The following is a 5,637-nucleotide window of genomic DNA, read 5'->3' on the forward strand; positions in this document are numbered from 1 at the left end:
TATGATTCCCAAAAATAGACCAAGGATACAAAAGCTTAAAGATTTGCCAAACTTGTGCTAATTACATTAGTACCAAAAATTTAAGGAATCAAAGAAGTTGAACTTCTTAAAATTCATTACTTTTCCACTAGGGGGGGGAGGAGGAGGAGATCACACATAAATATGTAAGCATAGCACGTGGGTTCAACAGAAGGGTTTTTAAAATACCTTTTTAAACATTTTTTATACAGAAGGGTACCAATTAAAGGGGTTTTTACAGATTGAATAGAAAAAAGGTGTGTTTATTCATGAAAAAATTACAGATAAGGGGTTTTTAAACTAAGCCTTGAATGCATGTGATATATAGAGTCTACATATACTGAACCCCCCGAGCTTTTTCAATGATGTGAAAATGTTATCGTTTGGTTTGTTTCGTGTCAAGATTCATGTATATGCTTATATTAGATTCTAGAAGGTTATTAAAGCTATGATAAAGCTAAGCCCAGGGGGTTCACTATAAGTAAACCCTCTGTATCACATGTGTTCAAGGCCTATTTTTAAAATCCCTTATTTGTGAATTTTTCACAAATAAAAGATACCCTTTTTCTATTCAACCAGTGAATACCCCCTTTAAATGGTACCCTTCTGTATGTAAAAAAATGTGTAAAGAAAGGATTTAAAAAATTCCTTCTGTTGAACCCACATGCTACGCTTATATATTTATGAGTGACCCCCCCGAGAAGCTAAGTAACCCTACACTGAATCGTTTATAACAATTGGAGATTTTCAAATGCCTAAAGGTCTATTTGGACACCATTACACCTTGTACTTTATGCTTGATTCATACATATGCAAATGCATGTATAGTGAAAATTTGACATAATGATTTTGTACTGTATAGAAACTAGTTGTTCAGACTCATGAAGGACGCATGACTAATACTTTAAAAGAATATCTGACCATTGTGAAGTACTTACCTGGCAAAATAATTCATGGTTCTATGGTGCACATTCATTTCTAGAGTTTGAGATTTGATACTTGGAAGTTAAGTTGACTGGCCATCCACCAAGGTTTATCAATATAAACTTGTACATCCATTACAACGGGTCCACATTCACCACTAGAGGGAGTAAATGGGGGTGCACCACTTCATCTAAAGGAAGATAACTTATGGACACACAATGTTTCTTAAGGTGAAATCAAAAAGTTCATCTCCATGTGTGTCAATCATTTCAACAAAACAATACAATCATTTCATGCTACATCTTTATCATGTAAGTTTCATGTCATGAAACAAAGAAGATATTGAGAGCTTGATTTCCATTTGACCAATTTATGAAGACTTAACAATTATTTTCAGTTGTTGCAATTTATGAAATGCAACACAATTGGAATTTTATCTTGTGCATCTCTTTTTTTTTCAAATAGCTTCCAAGAGGATTGCCTCTCCTTGTGTTTCACACCTAGATGCACCCTTGTACCACATCTAGGTGTGAAACACAAGGAGATGCGATCTTCTCGGAAGCTGTTATGGAAAAGATGTGTGCAAGACAAAGTTCCAATTGTGTTGTAATGTGCACTTTTAGGAACTTGTGTAATAACTTATATTCTTAAAGTCAATACATTAGCTGAGCATTCTAAAATTTAAGTTTTCAAGATAATAAGGGGTAATCAGATTTGAAAAAACACAAATGATCAGGAGTTGAGAAAGGCATATGTGAATAATGTGATAATATGAATCATCAACTTTTCACTAATTTAAGAGTGATGCGACACATGGGTATGTGTAGAGCCTTTCACTTTTTGAAAGTTTATATGGTTACTATTGACTAATCATAAAACAAGTACTACTAATCATAAATTAAGTCTCTTAGTTTTTTTTCCCCTACTTGGATATGAGTGAAACATGTGGTTGCATAATGATTAGTAGTCTCTTTGCATGTACTAATGGTGGGAATTGAGGTGGAGAGGTGTGAGATTTGTAGGAAGCAAAACACATTTGAGAGAGTGGGATTGAAGAGAACATGCTTGGAGATTGGGACAGGGCACTCATTACTACCATAGTGAAAGAGAAAAAGGTGAAAGATTAAGGCTGACTTTCTTTTATAAAGCAGAATTCAAGAGGGAAGAAAAAGGGGAGTGTAAAATTTTACAAAAATGGGGCTTCCAACCTCAATATTTATTCACTCATTTATGATTGTTTTAATGTTTGTATGTGTGGGAGCTTGGAAGTCACGTTTGGGAGTGTGTGTTGGGTATGACTAGGAGAGTGAGGACTAAGGGTTGCCCCAGAAGGATTACCATGCTAATCAATTATGGAGGGGATGAAAATGTACATGAAAAATTTGATAGGGTCAACTTCAACTTATCAATAGGAATTTCAGGGTTACTCTCTCTCTCTCTCTCTCTCTCTCTCTCTCTCTCTCTCACACACACACACACACACACACACACACACACACATGCACACGCACACACATGCACGCGCATACAGAGCGTACATGCACACACACACACACACACACGCATGCACGCAGAGAGTGCACATGCTCGGAGTCTTCACTCCAAGGACTTTCATGTAAGGCAAAACAAACACTACCACATTTAAGAGATTGTGGAGTGTGCACATATTGGAAAGGAGAAAAATTCTAGGAAAATTGTAGAGGCACATCATTTTCTCCAAATGCAACGGTCATAGGATACCATCGTACCACACTCAGTCTCTATCTCTACCGCCGGCTTAGACACAACATCATTATGAAGCATTTCCACTTTCCATGTAAGAATTAACATTGATCGCCAATTTTATACATCTTTGGTAGGCAATCAACCCTCTTCTATCAACTCACCTTTCTCTCTCTCTCTCTCTCTTTCTCTCTCTCGTGAGTGTCCCCCACTACCCCATAAGCAGGCAATCAACCCTCTTCTATCAACTCACCTTTCTCTCTCCCTCTCTTTTTTTCTCTCTCTCGTGAGTGTCCCCCACTACCCATAAGCTGACCTTAGGTTTCTTTTTCATTTTTTTTTAAAATTTCGCCTTGAGGCTTTCGCCTCATGGCCTAATCTTAGCTTTAATAGATTAGCATTTTGACTCCTTGTTTAAATACGATAATCATGCGTGCTTCTTGATTAGCCTTTTGTCTCCTCGTTTACATACCATAGTCATGCGCTCCTTGAGCTCTCCAAGTTTTTTTCTTTTTGCCTTTTTTTTCTATCAACTCTTGCTCTCAACCTAATCGAATCTCTTCATTCTCACAGAGAGTCTACCTCCAAATCCCTTATTTGACTTGCTTTTCCACCTCTATCTGTTCTTAATATGGGCATTTGGGTTAGGCTCCTGCATCTCTGGCATGCTAGCTTTGCTCACAAAGTCCCATTAATTAGGTCTCTGTGTTTTGTATACTAATAATTAATGTCTCTCTTATCTCTAATCTTCTGAACTAATTAGCGCGCACTTGCCAAGCCCTCTCGGGGTACGCCATGCGTGGTGGCTCCCGAGCTGCCCCCCTTTGCGTTGTGGCTCTCATGTACTAAGTTAGACTCTTCTCTCCTTGCTGATATTTCTTCTTTGGGAAGTTCTTATCCACCCTGAAATTCGATTGTCTTACCACTCCCAACTACTCATTACCTTTCCCGGAGAGACACCCAGAGTATAATACTGAAAGAGATCGATGTATGCTATCGGAGTTCTCTCTCCATCAGTTATATCAGCGTTCAGAAAAGCTTCTGCAAACCTGCTACTTCCTATAGGCTAGCAGTTAGATCGGAGAGTGTGACAGGACCATGAGGGGATTCTGGACGTGATAAATTTATCCTTTGCTTTTTCTTTACAACACCGAGGATTGTTGTGATTTCAAAATGGACATAAGGGGACATGAAGGAGCTCATGACAATATGGCTTCTTTGGCTATATCTTCAACAAACAGTTTCATGCAGCCTAGCAACATGCATGAAGGTGCAGCATCAAGCATAACCAAGGTGAAGATTATCACTACAAGTACAAGCGCAGGCGGCCATGGAGACAATGGGTTGACAGCAGAAACATCAAGAGGAGGAGGAGGAGCTGGAGGGGGTGGTATATCTGGAGGCCCTTCAGGTGCCAGTGATGATCTAAGGGTTCCTTCTTCCACAAAGCCGGTTAGATATAGAGAATGCTTAAAAAACCATGCGGCTAGCCTTGGAGGCCATGCCAATGATGGGTGTGGAGAGTTCATGCCAAGTGGAGAGGAAGGTACCCTAGAAGCTTTAAGATGTGCAGCTTGCAATTGCCACAGAAACTTCCATAGAAGAGAAGTAGAAGGTGAGCTATCTGCATTATGTGACTGTAGATATGGTCCAAGTGATAGGAAAAGGATGATTGAACCCCTTTTCCCATCTCTTCCCCCCCATATCCCTCTCCCATTACGTCTGCCTGCAGGCCTACAGCAGCTTCATCCAATGGCTGGGCGCCCACTTCCGCCATCGCAGATGATCATGGCCTTCAGTTCTCGAGACTCCGATGAGTATGATGCAGGGCTGCTGTCTCCACAGTCCCCTCTCAAGAAGAGGTTCAGGACCAAGTTCACGATGGGGCAGAAGGAGCAGATGTGTGAATTTGCAGAGAAGCTTGGCTGGAGGATCCAGAAGCATGATGAGGGTGCTGTCCAACAATTTTGTGCTGACATTGGTGTGAAGAGACATGTACTCAAAGTATGGATGCATAACAACAAAAATACCCTTGGCAACAAGAAGCTTACAGATGGATGCATCAGCATGGGTGAAAATGAGATAAAGTCATAATTCCCCACCTTCCTAATTAAGCCTAGCCACATTTAGATCTAGGGTCCAGTGTCTACATCATTTAACCCGTCTCATGTAACTTTTCTCCAACCCTTGCAATTATAAACCCTCTTCTCCAAGTTTTTATCCTCCTTTAACTATATATTAAGCTCTTGTTCAAAATTCGCCCTGCTTCAACCACTTTTCTTGTGTTCAGACTTCTTTAACCTCATGCTTAAGATCTCTTTTTTAACATCTACACTCCCTAATGTTTACTAAATCCATGCTTTTACATATCCTTTTGGAAAGAACTTCCCAAAGCTGGTTTCCAAAGGTTAATAATGTGTGTTGTAGTATTTAAATTGCTCCAATCTTGGAATATTGAGAGTTAGCCCCCTGCATAACCAATTCCAGCTCTAGATTTTCCTCTCTAAGCAGTAGTAGCCTTGGTGCGTCCCTCAATACTGGCTCCTGCTTCAAAGGCTTCTTACTTTGAAAATCTGATGGTTTTCATAGAGAGTTTAACTATCTTGTCAGTTCAAGGTAGATGTTCAGTCTCGGTATATGATTTCTGTCTGTAAAATGTAACATAACTGTAATTATATGATTATGAAGGACTTCTAACACCGAATCAGATTTTATTTTCACTGCCTATTCTCCTTTCTCTTGGCTGGCGGAGACTGTTGTCCCATGATGAGCTGCATTCTGTAGGAAACTAATTATTTGCCTTAACCTTGTTTTAGCAGAATGCCTTGTCAAGCAAAGGTGAGATAAGCTGACAGATTTACTTTTCTTGAGTGGGCTCAAGCTTTGCGTGTAATTTCTATTCATGATCACGCGACAAGAATATTCAATGGAGTTGTTTATGATGAGAGTTTCCGTTAATTATTCGATGTACTA

At 39.5% G+C, this 5,637-nt stretch overlaps 1 pseudogene; it reads left to right on the forward strand.

Moving 5' to 3' along the window:
• Window positions 1-3,200: 3,200 nt before the first annotated feature.
• LOC147609613 (zinc-finger homeodomain protein 2 pseudogene) lies at window positions 3,201-5,361 on the forward strand (annotated as a pseudogene).
• The last annotated feature ends 276 nt before the right edge of the window (window positions 5,362-5,637 follow it).

Source organism: Cibotium barometz, chromosome 51 (assembly GCF_041138505.1).
Source record: "Cibotium barometz isolate CiBa-2024 chromosome 51, ASM4113850v1, whole genome shotgun sequence".
Lineage (NCBI taxonomy): Eukaryota > Viridiplantae > Streptophyta > Polypodiopsida > Cyatheales > Cibotiaceae > Cibotium > Cibotium barometz.